Source organism: Delphinus delphis, chromosome 21 (genome assembly GCF_949987515.2).
Source record: "Delphinus delphis chromosome 21, mDelDel1.2, whole genome shotgun sequence".
Classification (NCBI taxonomy): domain Eukaryota; kingdom Metazoa; phylum Chordata; class Mammalia; order Artiodactyla; family Delphinidae; genus Delphinus; species Delphinus delphis.
In genome coordinates, this window is record NC_082703.1 from 33337993 (window position 1) to 33360229 (window position 22237).

At 37.0% G+C, this 22237-nt stretch overlaps 1 long non-coding RNA gene across 1 annotated transcript in view; it reads left to right on the forward strand.

Annotated features, from left to right (window-relative positions):
* Positions 1-22237, forward strand: part of LOC132417654 (uncharacterized) — a 918655-nt gene that overhangs the window by 412867 nt on the left and 483551 nt on the right. The window lies entirely within an intron of this gene.

The window sequence follows — 22237 nt, forward strand, 5'->3', positions numbered from 1 at the left end:
TTGGAAATTATGGATGGTAGTTTGTGACAGTAAAGGGCGAGGGCTTTAGAGTCATAAAGACCTAGATTTAAATCCTGATTGAACCACTTCTTTACTGGGCTATCTTTGGTAATTTACGTAATCCCTCTAAATTTCACTTTCTTCTTCTATGGAAAGGGATAATAACTTCTGGTCCATAGGGGTTTTTAGGAAGATTGAATGAAGTTTTGTCCGTATAGTTAGATATTTACCAAAACTCAATAAATGGCCGCTGCTCCCATCAACAGTATCATCGTCAAAATCATCGTCATCGTCATGGGTGTGCTAAAAGTACCGTCCTCCAGAAGTTCTTAATCTTTTTTGGAAAATCTTCTTAACTTAGTTACTTAACGTTGAACCGAAGTAAGAAGAAGGAGCCACATTAAATAGTGTAAGAATAATATCACGATATGTCCTATAAATCACTGTCGTTATCAGTCTTGTTGATGTACTTAGCTAAGCAAGTGTCATGAAAGAAGAGTCAGTTAAAAACACAATCAGATCTGTCTTCTTTTTAAACATTCCAGCCCCTGTCATAACGGTCGATTCCATCATGCCTGTATACAAAATATCATTTTCAGGGCATTGTATTTTAATTGCTATTGGAACTGTGTCTTGACAATATAACTATGCCTGAACTGAGCTGTTTTATTTGCCTTCAAATATTTTTTTCCCTACATGTATAGCAAGATATATGTGGTGAGGACATCCAAAATAAACGACAAGGCTAGTATTCAGACCATTAACAGTGAAATGAAACCCTTTCTTCCCCTTCCTCATTGAATGCTCCCTCTGTTCAAAAATAGATACAAAAATAAATCAATAAAAATACATGCAAAATTATCTAGAAGAGCATCATTCAGCAGGTATTACCAAATAATTTGATGAACACAACCAGTTTTCAGCTTTAGAAACTAAAACTCTTTGCAATTACAGAACATACCAATTTATCTCTTCCTCCAATTATACTTCCAGTTGTATGTAATTTTAAAGGGGAAACAGAAACATAATAGAGTAGATGTGTGTGTGTGTATGTATATGCAGTTTTTTAGATGGAATTTGCCAATTCGGAAGCAAAAATAAGAAAAAGCTGCCCTTTTTTTCCCCCCATAGCCAAATAAGAAAGTAATACCTCTTAAATTGGTGGTAGGGGTGGGGTGGGGAGAATTATGATTAGCAGCAGGACCAATCTTGGTTAAGTTGTTAAATAATGAGAGTCATGGCTCTCCACTCATCCCAGTCTTCACTTTGCTGCTCTATAACCCACCCTAACAACTGACAACAGGGCAATTAAAATCAGTGCGGAATCACCTAGAAGACTCAGGTAAAAATCCCTGCCCTCCATCCTGCTGCAGGTGGAGGAGATGACCATATCTTAGAAAAGGGAGCTTTTGGTCCAGGGAGCAGAGCAGAGCTGAATGAGGAAGATAAGGGCCCTGGAGCCGGACTGCCTGAGTTTGCAGTTTTGCTCTGCCGTTGGCTACCTGAGTGACCATTGTCTTCTGGCTTAAATTTTCTGCCTCAGTTTCATCATCTGTAAAATGGGGTAAGAGTAGTACATTTATCATGGAGTTGCTATAGGATTAAATGAGGTAATCACATGTAGGTACTTAGAATACTTACTACCTGGCACATAGTAAGTGCTCAATATAAATGTTAGCTGTTATGATAGTTGAGTGTACAAGGATATCTGATCTTGTGGGATCCAACCAAAATCTCTCGATCTAGATACTCAGTTGGACAATCCCTTACCCAGGAATGTCAAGTGTTCCAGAGGACGATCTAGACCTGAATGTCATAGGTGATCATTGAGTCATCCATAACTGGGCATAGAGAAAAATGTGCTAACTACCTGGCTGTCTTAAAAGTACTGGGAATACATTAACCTCCTACCTGAAATAGCTACAGGATGAAAGAAATGCAGCCTACGTTCCTAAAAAGTTAGTGTAGAGGGCCTTCCCTGGTGGCGCAGTGGTTGGAAGTCCGCCTGCTGATGCGGGGGCCACGGGTTCGTGCTCCGGTCCGGGAGGATCCCACATGCCGCAGAGTGGCTGGGCCCATGAGCCATGGCCGCTGAGCCCGTGCGTCCGGAGCCTGTGCTCTGCAACGGGAGAGGCCACAACAGTGAGAGGCCCGCATACTGCAAAAAATAAAAAAAATAAAGTTAGTGTAGAGTTAGGGTTCACTTTTACTTCTTGAAACTTGGCTAGTCACTGTATAGCCATAAGGAAAACTTAATTGAAGTGTTTTATACAACATTTGTTGGATCTGCTTGTTGTGCCTTGCCTATTTATTTCTTCTTTTAGTGCATGAGGTTTTAAAATGTGATCTTCATTTTCACTAGTATATTACACAGGAAACATTATTTTACGGTTGCTGTTATCCCTTTATTTCATTATTGAAAAGGCATTATGTTACCCTCTCTTCTGAGACAGTGAGGCTGAGAACTAATGTCATTAAATACCATTTTGAAAGGAAACCTTTCCTGTCTTCAGGCACATTATCCTAAAAGAAAGAAAGAAGGAAATGATGAAGCAGGTTTTTCCAGGGCACAATGAGATGGCATTAAAATGACGCACAGTTCAAAATGGAAATATAAGATGACTGAGAAGAACTGAGATTTAAGGCATGAAAGATGTTTCTAATCCATTTATGTTCCCCAAATGTTGCTGATTGATGGTTCCCCATGTATATGTAATCCCTTTTTTTCCCCAAAACTCATTCCTCCAGCGAAGAAAATGAGGGCCAAATGCTCCAATGATCTTAGCAGATGCAGACAATCTCACTTCTAAAAGGGTATTTCCAACCAGCCCTCTAGCCTGAAGGAAGATAACATTTTACTAGTTGCCTGCCCTCAGGGAACCAGTTTATGCAAATCCTATACAGTGACCCCACGTGGTAGTTTGAAATGAAAAACATTGAGAGAGAGAGAGATCATGCTTTGTACTTTGATATAGCATAGAATTTTACGAGGAAAGAACTTGGAAGAGAATTCAAAATGAACTCTTTACTTGTATGATGCAGTTTCTGTCTTTTTATAAAGCTTACACTAACTCCTTCATCTAGTTCATTAACATTAGTAAACATCCCCTCAGGAATTCAAAAAAATAATTCTGCCTCTCTGATATTTTATTGTACTCTGAAAGTTCATTTAAATAAATTGAAACCTCACAATTAGTGATGTCAGCAAGACAGCATTGTAGGAGACCCTGGCTCTGTTCCACAGCAAAATCTATAAGACAGCTGTCCATGAACAAAAATAGAGAGCTCAGGAGTCCACCTTAGAAACTTCTGTAACACAGAGGAGCAAAAAAACTGAAAATAACTGCACAAAAAGGGTAGGAAGAACAGTTCCATTTTGCCTGCCTCATCTCATCCCTCAGGCTGGTGCTGAACACCAAAAGGCAACTCCCCAGGCTGAGTGTCCCTCCCTTGGAGAAGGAGAGCAGGGTAGATGACCAGATTCCCCAGCCTTTCAAGGAACTGCATAAAGGACCTTCAGTTTCACTGTACCCAGGGACTGGCATAGCTGAGACTTCTTGAGATGCTAGGAACAAGGAAAAGGGCAAGGCTACCAGTATTTTCCATGCAGAAGGAGTGACCGTGTTTCCCAGTGGCGTGCTCTGCAGAGGACCCCAGCAGCCTTTGCCAGTGAGAACCTCAATAGCCCTTGTTAACACTGGGGACCCCTCGTAGACCCGAGCGGAATAGCAAGCTTATCTATATTGGACCCCAGTAGCATTTACCACTGATGAAAACAATGGCCAGCATATCTGCAGCAGACCTCCCCACCCACTGCAGGTTGCCTGCACATCACAAAGGAAGACAGCAAGAGAGCAAGAAAGAATCTACAAAACACCCAGCAAATGATTAGCAAAATGGCAGTAGTAGAGCCTTGCCTATTCATAATCACTTTAAATATAAATGGACTAAATTTTCCAATCAAAAGATATAGAATGGCTGAATGGATTAAAACAACAATAGTAACTCTATGCTGCCTACAAGAAACCAGCTTCAGCTTTAAAGACACACGCTAGCTGAAAATGAAGGATTAGAAAAGATATTCCATGCAAATGGAAACAAAAAGAGAGCAGAAGTAGCTATACTTAAATTAGACAAAATAGATTGTCAGAAACTGTAATAAAAGACAAAGAAGGTGTCTGTATAATGATAAAGAGGTCAATTTGTCAAGACAAAATAACAGTAGTAAATACATATGCAGCCAGCATTGGAGAACCGAAATATACAAAGCAAATTTTAACAGGTAAAATAAATAAGGGTAAAATATAGTATGATAATAGTAAGGGACTTCAGTACCCCACTTTCAACAATGGATAGATCACCCACACAGAAAATCAATAATGAAACATTGTACCTAAGCTACACTTTAGACCAAATGAACCCAACGGAATTATACAGAACATTCATTCCATCCAACAGCAGCAAAGTACACATTTTTCTCAAGAACACAGAGAACATTCTCCAGGATAGATCATACATTAGGCCACAAGACTTAACAAAAAATCAATTCAAAAAGGATTAAAGATTTGAACGTAAGACTTGAAACCATACAACTCCGAGAAGAAAACATGGGAGATAAGCTCCTTACCCTCAGTCTTGGCAATGTTTTTATTTTTAGATTTGACACCAAAAAATAAGTCAACAAAAGCAAAAATGAACAAGTGGGACTTTGTGAAGAAACAAGTACTAAGCAAGTTTGTACACAGCAAAGAAAACAATCAACAAAATGAAAAGTCAACCTACAGAATAGGAGAAAATGTTTGCAAACCATATATCTAGTAAGGAGTTAATATCCAAAATATGTAAGGAACTCATACAATTCAATAGCAAGAAAAAAAAGAAAGAAAAAACAGATACTTTACAAGTGGACAAAACACCTGAATAGACATTTTTCCAAAGATATATAAAAGGCTAACAGGTACATGCAAAAGTGCTCAACATCACCAATCATAGAGGAATGCGATTCTAACCCACAATGAGATACCACATCACACATCAGACAAAAAATAACAAGTCTTGGTGAAGATTTGGAGAAAAGGGGACCCTTGTGCACTGTTGGTAGGAACATCAATTGGTATAGCCACTATATGTATATATTTCCATGGATACTTTCCATGTATATGTATATTTATACATACGTTCTTAAGTGTGTATCAATTTCCATTCTTTAAAAAGTAATACAGAAAATAATCATTTTAATCTGTTTACTTTCAAAATACAGTAGTTTAAGTGCTCATGAAAGCTTGTTAAGAATATGCTAAATTGGTTACCACAAGTCTCAGGATTGCTTTTGATCCTGACACTTAGTTTATCACTGAGCAGGATTTTACTTGATGTTATGGTTTAGAAAGTCATTCCGTTGTAAATAATTTTGTTCTTAGGCTTGTTTATTTATATACAGAATGGGCTCTTGGATAACAATAAGAAAATGAACAAGTAAATAGGGAATATAGAAATACTAGTTCTGCAGAATCCTGTAGTTGTACCTTAAAATCATTCTCACTAGTTTTATGTTACTTTTATCTTATAAAAGTTAATAAGCAACATGTAAAGTCATCTTTGGTTGAGTAAAGTAATAGGTAGTTAAATTCAATCTGTTTCTAAAATCCACATGTCACTTTTTGGAGTTGTGTTTAAAAAAACCACGCTTTTTGATTGATTAGAATGTTCTACTTAGTTGGGGTAGAAAAAAAAACAAAATTAGGTTTTGCAAACATAAAAGAAGGGGAAAATGGTTGTTAATAAACAACTGTCAAGGTCAACTATTAAAAAAAAAGAAACAGGTTTTTTTCCTCCCCTTATGAGGTTGGTAGAATATTAAGCAATATGCTTTATTTATTAAATGGGAAAATTGGATTGGTTTTATATGCAAAGATTATAAATGATGTTAAATATTTATTTTAAAATAAATGTATAGTATAATTTATAATAGATTGAATCTGATATACTTTCATATTGTCAGTTATTTATCTTCTACCTTACAAAATTGATAATTATTTTTTAATTCTGATGGGGCCACAGAAGAGTACATATTACTGTAAAAGGTGGTCACAAGTCTTAAAAAATTGGAAATTAATGAGATGTGGTAATTGGAAATCCATGGGATCTACATTCAAATTGAGGCTCGGTCACTTTAATAGACATGGCCATAATATTCCTTAACATTTGAATCAATTCTCTGAACTGTAAAATGAGTGTATACTACTATATAGCATCTCATTAAGTGACATATTATGTGTAGAAATACATAAAATAATTCAGGCCCTCAGTGAAAGTTACTCTCTTTTTTTAAAATTTATTTTGCTATTGAAGTATAGTTGATTTACAATGTTGTGTTAATTTTCTGCTGTACAGCAAAGTGACCCAGTTATACACATATATACATTCTTTTTTATATTCTTTTCCATTATGGTTATACCAGGATATTGAATATATCAGTAGTTCCCTGTGCTCTACAGTAAGACCTTGCTGTTTATCCATTTTATATGTAATAGTTTGCATCTACCAACCCCAAACTCAGAGTCCACCCCTCCCCTACAGCTCCCTTTAAGGATTTCTATTTTGTTCCCCTATCAGGGATTTCTGTGAAAAGATTTCCTAATGATGCCTCCGTACCTGAATTCTTATCTATGCATTTTCATCTTAGTACCTACTGTTAAGCCATCTTTAAATCAACTCTTTATTATCTGGGATAACCAATAGTCCTCTACAGTCTTAGTATCTCTTGAACAGCCCACCTACTCTTTTCCATAAATGTTAGATTTGTACTCAAATTATTTGGGGGCTAATAATATTCCTGTTAAACCTGTCCTTTGTTTCTTTGGGACTTTGTTTTGCTTTAGTTCTATCATCAGTTTCATATCTCTGCATTCCCTAGAATAAACAAGTATGGGTTTATTTTCCCATAAAAATTTATTTTCCCATAAAAAAACATAAAAAAATTATATTTATATTTGAGTCTTAATCCCTCTAAGGTAAGGCATTCTCTGACCTAGTTTATACCCATGGAGAAATAATAGTATCATAAATGATCCATTCATTAATTCAGCAGATATTTTCTGGAGATCACACATCACTGTGTAAAGGACTTCAGGAGATGATGAAGGGAAAACACATTTGAAAGTTATGATAAAATACACAGCTACAGTATAAGAGCTGCCACCATTTGGTCAAAAATTAACCGATACATTGATAGTAAGTATAACTGGTAACTGTAAAAGTCAATAAAGACATTTTGATACTAGAGGGCATAAAACTGGATATTGAAAAATGTTTGTATCTCAAGGAGCCGTGGAGATATGATAAGGGCATCCTGACAAGGGAACTAGTATTTTCAGAGATTTGGAGTAAAATGATCATACCTTCCCTCCAAATAATTCAAGTTATATATGCGGGAGGAGGTCATTTTAGAAACATGGGTAGGGGGTTGTGATCAGCGCACTGAAGAGAATGGGCTTGATAGTTAGGATGATGTCATTGCAAGGTTTTGGAATGAATGAAGCAGAAAGTCTTATCACTGTAATCTGTAGCCTAAGCTGTCTACACTCAGCTGTCAACTCCTTCAGGACACAGTCATCTTTGTATTCCCTGAAGTGCTGAATAATGCCTTAATGAATGGAAGAAAGAACAACAGTAGTGCTTATTTAGATATATTTATAGAGGGTTAGACTAGGAGATGAGACATAAGTCAAGAAGGTATCATAGCTCACTACAGGGGGCTACATCAGAGGGGGAGCCAGGTAGTCCTGCAGAAGTGTACAGTTTTTAGGGATTTGGGTAGGCGATTCTCAAAACTGAACTTTGAAGGAGTCTAGGATATCCCCCTGGTAATGGAGACCAATCAAATCAGAAGTCAGATATCTTTAAGAGATTCACAGGATTATGTAGCATTTGTTAAGCGATATTTCTAACATAAAAACTGTGTAAATGATTAGTTAATTGTTCAGAATTTATTCATTTTTCAATAAATATTAGGTAATGCTAATGGCAAAATTGAATTTACTGAAGAAACCGAGGTAAAGATCTCATAACTGTGTGTCTTCCTTTACAATTACAATGAACACAAAGATGAAAGTTGCATATAACTATTTTGTCTACATACCTATGGAAAATTTTGAGAACAGACTTTACCTTGGCAGTGATAATGCTGTGTGTGTGCATAAAATAGTTCAAATTTTATCTAAAATACTTCTGTATGCCCTGGCTTATTTCTTCCCAAAGATAGTTTTGCTGTTGTAGACTCTAGAACAATAAACTCTATGCCAGTTATTTGCAAAAGCCCTTTTCCAATTCCCATGTTGAAAAAAATGCGTCAGCTTATATGAGACCAATTATGTTATTTTAATCAAATTCAAAACATAGGATTTTACTATTGTCCGTTGAGAGTTAATATCTTTGGATTGAATTCACTCTTGCCCTCTATAGTACAAAAACGTTTCCAAGAGACTGTGGGAACAACTGTTATTTTCCCATCGTCACACTGTCTAATAGTGATAGTTTAATGCTTCTCTAGCTTGACTAGGGGCATTAGTCAAACCGAGTGAAAATAATGTTTCCCTAAGATGCTGAATCTGCCTCCAACTCAGTTTACCTATATTTACATCCTTTATTCTTGAAAATGAAATTAGAGTTACATGCATTTCATTTGGTGAAGAAAGTGAACTTGATATATCAGCATTTTACAATACTCTTCTGTAATGGGACCTTTAGACTCTTACCTTTAATTGACTTTCTTTGGAAATCTGTTTTTCTTTGATTATTTTCCTGTTGACAGTACTAACTTTTAAGATGAAAAATATCTACCTAACTTGAAGCGGTCATAGTCATCCAGACTCCTTCCTTCTCAGGTCATTCTTCCAGGGGTTTAAGGCAGATATCTCCCCAGTGGCAAAACATCCTTGGAAGGTACTCTCTTGCATCTCATGAAGCTATACACAGAGCTGTAAGCTCTAGTATTCTAAATAAGAAATTTATTTTCCTTGGGCTTCCCTGGTGGCGCAGTGATTGAGAGTCCGCCTGCCGATGCAGGGGACACGGGTTCGTGCCCCGGTCCGGGAAGATCCCACGTGCCGCGGAGCGGCTGGGCCCGTGAGCCATGGCCGCTGAGCCTGCGCGTCTGGAGCCTGTGCTCCGTAACGGGAGAGGGCACAACAGTGAGAGACCCGTGTACCACAAAAAAAAAAAAAAAAAAAAAAAGAAATTTATTTTCCAGCTTAAAAGTTGGTAATGTTCTCAAAAACCCATAGTTCAAAGGACATCCCATGGTTCAAAAGAACATAAATAGCTTTTCAATCTTTTGCAGTATGTCAGATTGTAAGATCCTAAGTCTCTAAATTCTCAATACCTTTAGATTCATCATCTTGAAAAGAGTAAATACATTTTTTCAGCATCTCTGGATAACAAATATCCATTGTGCATAGGCAAATAAATTTTAAAGCATCAAGTTATAAAACCAAGGTTAGAACAGTGTGCTTATTAGGAGCTGTCTAGCGCCCAGTTAAATTATTACTGTGCGTTTTCTAGATCATGCTACAGTCTATGAAGTCCGCTACTATTCTTGTTTTAGATACGCGTATGTTTGTATTTATAACATCAACACAGATTTATTTTTGCAGCCTTATGAACTGAATTCTTTGTTTTATGGTGCACATAAATGGGTCCTTAGATCTATAGTTTTTCCTCTCCCAGAGTAATAGATTGTTTCCTAAAGTCAATGGAGATAGAAATAATTTATTTTTAAATCACAATTTTTTTTTGTTTTTTGAGAGGCCCTCTCTTTGTTTTCTCATTTGTCGCTCTTTATTGTGGAGCGCTCAGGACCAACCATGATCATCTCCATCCCTTTCCTTCTAGGATTTTGCTAAGATCCTGGCCTCACATAACTAACTAAATTCTCAATGAAACTAAGTGTTCTGTCTGGGTTTGCTGGGTATCTGTATTAGACTGCTTGGACCACTATAACAAAATACCATAGATTGGGTGGCTTAATCAACAGATGTTTTTTTCTCACAGTTCTGGAAGCTGGGGAATCCAATATGAAGGTGCTAGTCAATTTGGTTTCTGGTGAAGTCTTCCTTTTAGCTTGCAGACAGCTCTCAGAGCTAGGTCCTCGCATGGCAGGGAGAGAGATCTCTTGTACTGTGTCTCTTCTCATAAGGGGATTAATCCCATCATGAAGGCTCTACCCTGGAGACCTAATTACCTCCCAAAGATACCATTTCCAAATAGCATCACACTGTGGGTTACGGCTTCAGTGTATGAATTGGGAGACACAATTCAATTTATAGCAATACCAATTTCTCTAGAATTAGTACAAGTTATATAAGTAATCAGTTAATGATACAGTGCTGCCAGGAACATTCTTTCATGATGACTTGTTCATTCTTACATCAATTCATTTACTTAATGGGATTAAAATTCTAACAGTTAATGATGGTTTGGATGTTGCCACCATCAGCTCCCATTTAACTTGTGCCTTCAGTGTCTTAACACAGAGTGATTAATGTAGGCAATTGAGAGATTATATCACAGGTAGGAGACATGCATGTCATAGAATCAACCTTCATTATCATCTGAAGATTAAGTCTACACATGTCCCTGGAATTTCATGTACGTGGAATCTTCATTTTTTTAAATCATTAAATATGTGTCATTTTTTATTCATTTGGATATTTATACAGCAAATACCTTTTAATATACTTTATATTAAATAGATTAATATATACTTATATTTTCAATACATTCTAAAAATTACACTACCAACTGTTGAGTATTGGGAATAAAAACAAATGAGGAAGACAAAGCCTTGCCCTCAATGGAATCATTACCTCTTAGGTGGCAAATTCATAGACAAATAGTTACCAAGCAGTTAATCTTTTATATTCATATTTATAAGTGAATTCTACTAGCAATTTTTATTAATCAATACCATTTATATTGTTTACTTTTAACTTATTTTGTGCTTTCATTCTGAAATTTTAAGTTTTTTCTTTGTGCAACAATGGGTGGACAAAAGAAAATGACGTTAGTATATTGTTATTATTAGGTGATAGAGTCCCATGTAGTCTGTGTTTCTGACCCTGGGAGGATAAAATTGGCTTTAGTGTAGGATGTTAATGCTTCCAGCAATGCGGAAAGAAAATCTTTCTAACTTTATTAAATAACGGTGGGAGAATGTTGTACTTAAATAAGGATACTTGTTATTTAACTATTATAGAAGGCCATAAAGACCCCCAAACAAAGGACCTGTCGTAAGATGTCTGAGTCATTCACTCTGTGAATATAAGAAGTAAAACAAGTGGAACAATTCAGCTCCTTCAGGAACTAGGTTATCGGAGACATTTAGAAGATCACAAATACTTTTGACTTCAAAATTGTCTTCTATGCTGTTTCAGGGTCACTGTTTTGTTTCGTTTTTTTACTCATCATTTGCCGTGGATGGGCAGACAGGACCAAGAAATGTGTCTTTGCTGTGTTGCAACCTTTTGCTGGCTTCCTGGAAGATCTGTGCTGGCCTGTGAAGAAACTATCTTACGTTAGTTGGCATCTCATAGCTGTTTTTTTCATTAATTCGATTTATTGATTTGGTAAATGAATGAGCCATCCCGGTTTGACAGAAATAAGTGAATGAATAAGTAAATACAAAAACAAGCCGAGTGTGTGACAGTGAGAGTAGTATGGGTTTTAATGACAATATCAACATGAAAAAACATCAAAGGCAGTGAGATAAGATGACTTAAAGTCAGAAGATTAAGTACATCGTCCAAGATCTTGCAAATAGCAAAGAATTGAGTAGGACTCAGATTCTGGTCTGTCTGACCCAAAATAGGAAGAATTAAGCCAGAGAGGGGATGGGCATAGGGAAGGGAAGAGACCTGGGGGGTCACAGGACCTGCGTGGATCAGATTTGCCTTGGAATCTCCCCCTATTTTCTTTATTTTCCCCCATGATTATTCCCCATTGTGGTCTGTTTGTAACCTCATCTCACAACTAGTACTAAGAAAATTCATCGTGTTTTTAACGCTAGGGATCTGAGAATCACTTCTGATGATCCTTGAAAAATTCAAGTATAGAAAACCTTGGTAAAAGTAAAAGGAGCAAAAGGAAAATGTCTTGGTTCAGATGACAGGGTGATCTTCATATGTGTTCATGTGTCCTGCAAGCATTGTGAGTACAACCGGGTGTGAGTACAACACGCAGAATTAGGAATAAATAGACATGGCTGCACATTTGTATGTACATACTTTAGCTTTGGATTGATTGAATTGCTAAATATTTCAGTATATTTGTGGGACGGCTTATATTGACATAAAATAAATGCTAAGTTATTAGACTGAGTCAGAAAGATGTTTCGAAAAAACTAACAAGTGTATAAATTATCTTCGCACCTCCATTGCCTAGTGCAGCACCTGACAGATTTCAGAGTTTTAATAAGTATTTGCTGAGCTAAATTATTTGAAGGGGCTAAACTGACATTTCTTACTTTAGTTTTCAAAATCTGAAGCAAGGGCTCTTATCTGTTTAAAATATATAAACTAATACTCCATTTCCATTGAATAATTTATATTTTTAACGGCCAAACTATTTGAAGCTGTGAAGTTACATAAGGATTTAATATTCTTTTACTATAGGATTATCTGTATAAGTAATTTTCATTCTATTTTTCTTTTGGAAACAAGGGCTGGGGAGTTTCAACAAACGGGTGTTTTCCTGTCGTGACCTGACGACGTATGTGATCTAGTGTGAATGTGTACTTTATTTCAAATTAGAGGACTAACGGTGCCTCATGTTTCTAAGTAGGAGCCCGTGATTCACATTGGTTATACTGGTAGTTTGTAGAGGTAAAAGTGATCATTCAACATTCACACGTGAAATCAAGTATCTTTTTCTTCCTGCTCCCCATCTGTAAGTGCTGTTTCTGGAAGCACTGTTTTGCTGATCTAATACGCCTTACAGTTCTTTCCACTCCTCCCTTAATGCTTATCACTGCTGTGGCCAAAGTTTCAAGCCGCATAAGCGTTCGTGACTCTGTTTGGGAGGTTTTCACCCTCACTGTGGGAGCAGCAGGCTGACGCCATGGTTGATTGCTAGCAAGCCATAGCTCCGCCGTGTCATATTGGAGTGTGTGTCGTGTAGCGTTCCTTGCGTGTATCAGTTTGCGGTCGTCCCTCAGCTCACCCAGTTGCTTGCTTAAGTATTATACTGTCCTCTCTAGTTCAAATACATCGACTTCAAAGTTTCTGCGTCAGAGCACATAACGCTCATGGGCTGGAAGAGGGGATTTGTCATGAGCAGAAGTTGGTTGTTCTGGCTTGTCATTGAACGTTGAATTTTCTTTAGATAGGACCCTGATTTTTTTTTAATCTAACGAGCTACACAGAAAATCGTTGGCAAGTCCTGCCTTTACAGCTGTTGCCGTAACAGACCTATGATATTTCCTCAAGTATTAAATATAAATAAAGAATACATCGTGAAGATTATTCAACCTTGGAAGGAAGATGTTAACAGGAGCGACTCTCTTGGGGGGAATCGGGTTTTGTATGTTTGAGTGGCTGGAAAGTTCTTTTAGAGAATGAGAATAAGTTCAGCTTTCTGTTGGGCTGTCACTTAGAAAATACCTTTCATTTCAGCTGCCCAGTTAGGATTTCTGGGACCTTCATAGACATACCAGCTCTGTCCCCACTTTACCTTTCTCTCCTCACAGAATCATTGAGATGAAAGAACATTTAACTTTGTAATGTCAAATTTAGATAAAACTCATCACCCAAGGTTTCCGTTTGATCTATAAAGTAAGGTCTCACTAACATTCAACTCTGACTAACTCACCAGGACAGGCCATAACTCTTATTCTGTTTTTCTGATGTTTTATCCAATGATACCTATTTTTGTTTCTATGATTGAGGTTAAATCAGTTGAAGTATCAAAATATTAACTTGTTTGTAAGAGAAATTTGTTGGTGCACATGAGTTAATCAATTTTGCCTCATCCCTAGTGAACGATCTGCCTCTACTAAAGAACTATAATTCGTTCCTAGTCTAGATTGAATTATCTCGATGTTATAGTGTTGAGCATCGTTTTGGTATATTGTCATAAAGTTTGCTGTCTTAATTTCTTCGGGCAACATTAGTAATAAATCAGACACAATGGTATGTGAAACAATAAATGTGGCATTTATGTCATTAAAATGCATTGCATACCTGAGTAAGAATACATTATAAGTGGCTAACTTTGCAAACATGCAGTCACTGTTTTTGGTTGTACTGCAGTATGTTTTATCTGCAATATATCAATATATATATATATTTTTTCATTTTCAGAGAATAGTGGACAACATTTAAATTGTTTCAGGTAAAGTGAGGAAGAAAATTCTATCAAACTGTGCCTTCATAAAATGTCTCCATTGTGTATTTCAAGATCATACATGCAAATAGGTTGAAAATAAATAATAAAAATATGGCTGAAAAACGTCACTAAAGGAATTTACACTGTCAAGTTATTTTTTAAAAGATCTTTGAAATCAACTGCCGTATGCTTCAGAACCTCTGGACATTGTATCAGATAGCTAGCAAAAACCAATCAGGATCAAATACTTCTTTAAAGTCACCTTACAAATCCTAATGTAATGTGCCTGCCGATGGAAATGCTAGTTCAGTGGTCCATCAGGAGTTCTAATCCAGTAACAGGAATAATATAAAGATAAATGTAGACTATTGTTTAAAATGTTTTTTAAAAAATAAAAATATTTTGCAATCTGTTAATAATCAAGAATGGCTACTCTAGCAAAGACCTCAAAATACTAGTGGCTTAAACAGGATAGAAATGTATTTTTTTCTCTGACATGACAGTCCAGGTGTAAGCAGTGTGGTCCTGCTTTAGTGGCTCTGTAATGTGGAGGACCCAGTCCTTCACCTGAGTCATCCTCAGGGTGCAGTTTTAATCTAGTGATTCTGAGATAGCTGCTCTAGGTATGCCCAGCTATCTGCATTCAAGATACCACTAAGGAGAGAGGAGGAGTAGAAGTCATGCCTCTTCCCCGTAAAGGCATGGCCTGAAATTACACAATTTACCTCTGCTCATATACCTCTAGTCCCTGCCTAGTTGCAAGGGAGACTGGGAAATGTAGTCTTTAGATGTCCAGTCAAGTGCCCAGCTGTAATTCTGGGATTCCACTTTTAAAGAAAGAAGGGGAAGAATGGGTATTGAGGGGACACTAAAACTTTCTGCCAAATAGGCATAATTATTAATGATTATCATAATTTATTGCAGCCTCGAGTAACCTTGAAAAACAGCGCTGAGTTTTCCTTCTCTGTCTGTGCTTAGACATCTGTCCAGAATGCTTTGAATTAGTTCCGCTATACCTGGCTCATTCCTGCTCAGACTTTAGTATTTCTCTAAGGTAATATTTCCCTAAGAAACTTGGACACCTAGGTAATGATCCACTGTACTTCCTTAATAGCCTGTACATGTCCACTTGAATGCAGTTAAAATAATGCATTTTAATTATTTCTCTCCATATCTCTGTTCTGCTATGCTCTAAGAACTTTTAGACAATGACTGTTCTATTTTTATAGTCCTAGACCAATGCCTGATATATGATATGTACTCAGACACTTTTTAAATGAGTAAATCAATGAATAAATAAAAGAAGTTAGGTGTTCCAGCATATTCAGTTAAGTGTAGTTGTATCCCAGGCATTCCAAAGGCCGGCTGCCATTATCTCAGCAGTGAGCATGTTTTGTCCTCTTTTTTTGGCTGCGGTGGGTCTTCGTTGCTGTGCACGTGGGCTTTCTCTAGTTGTGGCGAGCGGGGGCCACTCTTCGTTGTGGTGCATGGGCTTCTCATTGCGGTGCCTTCTCTTGTTGTGGAGCACGGGCTCTAGGCACGCAGGCTCAGTAGTTGTGACTTGTGGGCTCAGTAGTTGTGGCTCGCGGGCTCTAGAACGCAGGCTCAGTAGTTGTGGCGCACGGGCTTCGTTGCTCCGCGGCATGTGGGATATTCCCGGACCAGGGCTCGAACCCGAGTCCCCTGCATTGGCAGGCAGATTCTTAACCACTGCGCCACCAGGGAAGCCCCATGTTTTGTTCTTGATACTTAGTAAAGGGTGTGCCGTATTCTTCCTAAGTATTCAAATAAAATCAAAGGAAAAGATGGCATTCTTTCAGTGTCTGGGCACAGAGGTGTATAGCTGTGCCAGTTTTGCACTGCACACGTCAAGGAGGTGCCCTTCCCAGGAACTATAAACTTTACAATGACACCTTGCAAATATAGTGGCACCGATCAAGTAAACAATTTTAACTTTCTTGTATAACAAAACAAATTCTTTAAAGAAGCATTTCAAAAATATACAGTGTTTCATGAAAGTATTTTTTATATGTTGAACATACTTTAATTAGACTTCTAAAATACTGTAGGGTAATAAATATAACACTCTGAGGAATAACATGTCTATGATAATTAATGCCATTTATAATTTTGCCTTGAAAAGCTATTTAATATTTTTATTGTTTGCATGCTATATAGAGAAGGATTTAGAGACATATGAGAGAAAAGAAATATTTAGGGACTTCTTTGGCGGTCCAGTGGTTAAGACTCCGTGCTTCCTGTGCAGGGGGCGCCGTTTGATCCCTGGTCAGGAAACTAAGATCCCGCATGCCTCATGGTGCAGGCAAAATGATAAATTAAAATTTAAAAAAAAAGAAAAGAAGTATTTAATGCTACAATTCTCAAGTACAAAAACTAGATTTATGTGTAAGGTTTGTAATAAGTTGAAGTACGGGAGAAACTGATCTAATCATAACCATATGTATAGTACATATACACACACACAAATACATAATTATATTACATGTGTATAATTAACCCCTGGAAGATATTTCAGTCACTTCATCTTATGTTGCTATTAATCTAATCTAGTTGTGGTTTGTGAAATGTTTACTAGCATTTGGATTAAATATACATTCAGATAAGAGAATATCATAATCTGTTTATAATTGGATAGATTTCAATCTTTGATATTGAAAATTCTGTCTTTAAATAAATTCTTTTTAAAGGTTACCAAAGAAAAAGTGTATTTTTCAAAATAGAACCATTTGCTAACATCGGTTTTTAAACAGATGTCAAATTGGTCATAACTTTTGCTTTATGTTATTACAATCATCAAGTGTACTGCTTGGCATACAGGTCCTCAATACATGGTGACTTTTATTTGTAGGTGTTATATCTCTGAGATTAGTGAATATTAAAATTCAAAAGTTAGAAAAACAATAACGTTCTAGAACAATGCTGTCCGTTAGCACGTTCCGTGAGGATAAAGGTGCTCTGTGACTGACTGTGCAGTTCAGTGACCGCCAGCGCACGTCGCTGGTGAGCCCTGAAATGTGACTAAGACAACTGCGGGATTTAATATTTGATTTAATTCAATTAATTTAAATTTAAAATCAAGTAACCCTAGATGGCTAGTGGCTACCATTGGCTAATGTAGTTCTAAACGATTCTGGAAAAGCTTCCTTGGAAAGTTATCCATTTTAATGCAGCGCAAGAGTTGAACATTTTGCATCTATGCTTATAAGCATTACTGAAATGAGTTTAAATTTGTGCTTGGAAGTAGATTATGGGATTTAATTTTCTAACCCGTGATATTTTATCAAAGAATAAAAACATTCTAAATGATTTTCCATTTAGTCTTGAAAGCTACTCTGAGGGATTCTACTTAAAAATTCTACCCATCATTGCCATGATAAAGTAATAATAGGAGCTACAGATGCATAATTTGAATGATTCCTATATTATACTGATAAACTCTGATTCATACTAAAGTTGATAATATATCCAACTCATTATTTTGAAATCTCATATTTGGAAGTGGAAAAAGAAAACACTTTAGGATAAGACTTCAAGAAAACAGTAGTGCTATTGGTTTATAAAATACTAGAATGGAACAACTAGGTTTTTAATGGGGAAAAATGTTAGCATAGTCACACTGCTTTTCAACTAGAGTCAAGGTGATTTTTCACTATAGAAATGCCTTACTTTAAATCGAGTTAGAAATATCAGAAAGATTAGATTAAAATCGAAAGTATTAAATGATGAGCAGATAGCAGCAAACCCAGGTAGTATGTCTCATTGCTTTCTGCGATAGAGGTACAATCAGATGAAAAGCAAATGGGAAAATGTGCATTAGGTGCCTGGTTTAAGGGGGAAAAAAAAAAAGCTGTCTGCAATCAGTTACAGTTGACTGCAACAAAAATTAGTTTCCTGGGATCAAAGGAAATGAACAGCTGACCAGGGCAACCAGAATATCCCACAGTGTGTTAAATATTTATTACTGAGCCACTCTGCCCAAAACAATCTGAATCCTGGCATATTTCCACTAAAATAGCTCATCAGTAATTAATTTGGCATGCCATTTTGCATAAGATTCATAATTAATATTAGCCTCTATGATATCGAACTTTTTTCACCAAAGGATTCAATCTCCGTCCCTTCAAAAACGTGATAAAACAGCTATTTTTCTGTTTTGTTTTGAACTCAGGCCATATATTAAAAAGAAAGGGGAAAAAGCATTGCAGTATCCATGAAGGAGAGAGCAAAGTTTATAGACTATAGTTTATTTGAGGTTTTTCAAGGTCATAGCGTTTTTGTCCTTTCTACTCCTTGATATTATGAGTGCTGTAATATGAATAGATCTCTAGACCAGTCCCAGAGCTTTAATGAACTGTTCAGGCAGAGCCATGATATTCTCTCATCTTTTAAATGGGTCTCTCTCAAAGTTTAACAGGTTATAAATGGAACCTCCGCAAAATATATAATTTTGCGTGGGCTCTTTTGAAATTAGTCCTTTTTCTAAATAAGGACAGTATCATAAGGAAAGAGGAAACGGCTGCGTTACGTGATCCTCACGCTGTCCCACCTTTAAGTTTTAGCAAAATCACGATGTTAAAGCATCATATGGTCTACAGACTTTAGTTTCAAGGAAGGCAGTATGATATTTAATTCAGTTATTTGAAGTTAAATTATACTTTGCCTAAATAAAAAGCATGCTCAACTGACTGTTCATTCCTGTCTCTTGGTGACATATTCTTTCCAATTTATCTTTGGAGGCTGCTTTTAGCAAAGAGTGATTTAAACAAAGTTTATTACTGTAGTTTCTTTTGTCTGTACTTTTCTCCAAACCTCATTTATGGGGAGTTCTGTTTAAAAACAAACAAACAAAAACTTCACGTAGTCTTATTTTAGTTTCTTTTTCTAAAGGCAGGAGGTTAAGGACCAACTGAAGATCAATACCCACATAATTGTCCTACTCCTTGACTCCTAAGTCACCCCAGATCCCATCTGCCTTCTTTGAATATCTGGCCATTATATGTACTATCCCTCTCCTTGCCTTCTCCTTCCGTTTCTGTCTTCTGAGATGGCATACAGGCAGAGAGCAGCTGGCTGGAATAGAGAAATATTAACAGTACTCTTACAGCTATACCTGTACGTCTAATACAGCTGCTACAGTGTAACAAATACACATCTTTTATTTTGTATCTGGACCAGGCACTGAACTAGGCACTCTGTTTTTATTTCATTGAAGTTCAACAGCAACCTTGTAGAATATGTGTAACTCTCCCCATTTTTTCGTTGAGAAAACTAGGGCTCAATTAGGGGAAGTCACTTGCTCAAGGCCATACAGCAATTAAGGAAGGTGGAATTCAAGATCAAGTCTGTTTAAGAATCACGGACATAGAGAACAGACTGGTGGTTGCCAAGGGGAAGGGGGTTGGGGAGGGATGGAGTGGGAGGTTGAGGTCAGCACATGTGAGCTTTATATACAGAATGGATAAACGACAAGGTCCTACTGCAGAGCACAGGGAGCTATATTCAATAGCCTATGATAAACCATAATGGAAAAGAATATGAAAGCAGGTATATATATGGATAACTTAATCACTGCTGTACAGCAGAAATTAACACAACATTATAAATCAACTATAATTTAAAAATTTCATTAAAAAATCAGGTCTGTTCAATTCTACATATATTTATGTATTTCTAATGTTTGTATATGGTTTATAAATAAGAAATGCAATTAGTATAATATAAATTACAATGAAAGATGTAACTATTGCATAAGCATAAATATTTACATATTTATATATAAATATAATATGTGGTTTACCATATACAAATGTTTACAAGCGTTTATCAGTACATACCCACAGTAGAATTATGTTAATAACCTGGTCTGTCTTCATTCTGTATGTAATGCGTGCCAGTTTATTCGCTAGTAACTACTCTAATTAAAGAAAAATCATGTAATTGCAAACTTTGTTGTGACATGCCATTGTTTTTCTTGTCATATTCTCCCTAAAAGAGCAACAGTAAAAACACCTGCCGTCTTGCCCAGGAAAGTTCTAGTTTCGCAGCCAAACCCTGGCCATTTCTCTCAGTGCCAGCCCTATTGCAGTGGCTGGGTCATCCCGCAGTAGGGCTTCTGCGCCAGCCCATTTCCCCTAAATCTGCAGGCTGCCCAGCTCTGCCACAGTCCCATGCTTCCTTCTTCCCCTTCCAGTACTTTCTCTGTCCCCTAATTAGAATGTGCTGTTTTTAACGTCTTTCCTTTTGATCTGCACTCTCTGTTCCTTCCAGGAGATAATTAGTTTAATCAAATATCTTATATTGATATATACTGACATCCCCAAAATATGTGAAAACAGTAGGAGCTAAATAAGTCCACACTTAAAGTGTAAGTAATAAGCAAGTAGAGGGTCAGAGGTAACCTCGCTTCTCCCATTAAAAAAAAAATACATATTTTAAAGTCTCTAGATATTTGATAATATCAACAATTTGCGATGTTTTTGAAGAGCCTTTCATTTAGGAATACATGCAGATATAATTTAGTAGGAAGGAGATGGGGATATAACTGAAACCAACTTGGTGACAATGAAGTGACAGTTATTGGTGCTGATGATGAAGGATGGCGCTTCATTGCTGTTCTTTCTGCCTTTTTTTTTTTTTTTTTTTTTATTTTTTATTTTTTTATTTTTTATTTTTTATTTTTTTAACATCTTTATTGGAGTATAATTGCTTTACAATGGTATGTTAGTTTCAGCTTCACAACAAAATGAATCACTTATATATATACATATATTCCCATATCTCTTCCCGCTTGCATCTCCCTCCCTCCCACCCCTCTAGGTGGTCACAAAGCACCGAGCTGATCTCCCTGTGCTATGCGGCTGCTTCCCACTAGCTATCTACCTTACGTTTGGTAGTGTATATATGTCCATGCCTCTTTATCGCTTTGTCACCGTTTACCCTTCCCTCTCCCCATAGCCTCAAGTCCATTCTCTAGTAAGTCTGTGTCTTTATTCCTGTTTCACCCCTAGGTTTTTCATGACTTTTTTTTTTCTTAAATTTCTGCCTTTATATACACTTGAACTCCGGGATGGTAATTCACAAATCTAAAAAGAAGTGCATAGTGTGTTGTTTCCTTTAACTCACGCCTTTATTCAATGGGATCTGTTGTGAATCAATGCCCAGATTTTTCTCCCAGACCTTTTCTTCCTTATACGAGGGGCAGGTCTGGGCACATCCCTTTATAAAGATCCAAAAACCACGTCAGTAAAAGCCTGAGGAATACTCTTGACTATCCGTGTAATACTTTAGGAACCTGGAAGTGTTTGCTACCCTTCGTGGCCCCTTATTCTATAATTCTTCATTTTTCTACGAAACTGCTGTAATTTTCATTTTTTACTGTTTTCCACTGCTCCTATAAAAGTGACAGTGGTGGTGATGACAATGCTAATACTTGTATAATTGATCATCGTTACAACATGCCAGGCGTTGTTCCATGAAATTCATAGATTTTGACTGACTTTGTACAGCAGCTCTCTGAGGCAGGTACTGGAATCTCCGTTTTACAGGTGAAGCAATTGGAAGATGGACAGGCAACTCGCGTTGGTCCCACTGCTCAGACGTGATGGAGCCGGCGTTTGCGTCCAGGCAGTCAGCACTGAACCAAATACCCTCTAAACACCTCCTCGATAATCCTGGGTCTGTTTATGAACTTTCCAACCCATTGTCGTACAACCAAATTCGTCTTTAAACAACGAAGCGGATTCTACACCGCCCGCTTTGGCTGTACCACTTCCCAAGGGTAATCTTTTACGATCTTCCTTTTCTGGTGCATCGGGCTGCACCACTGGGCGCCCTCCAC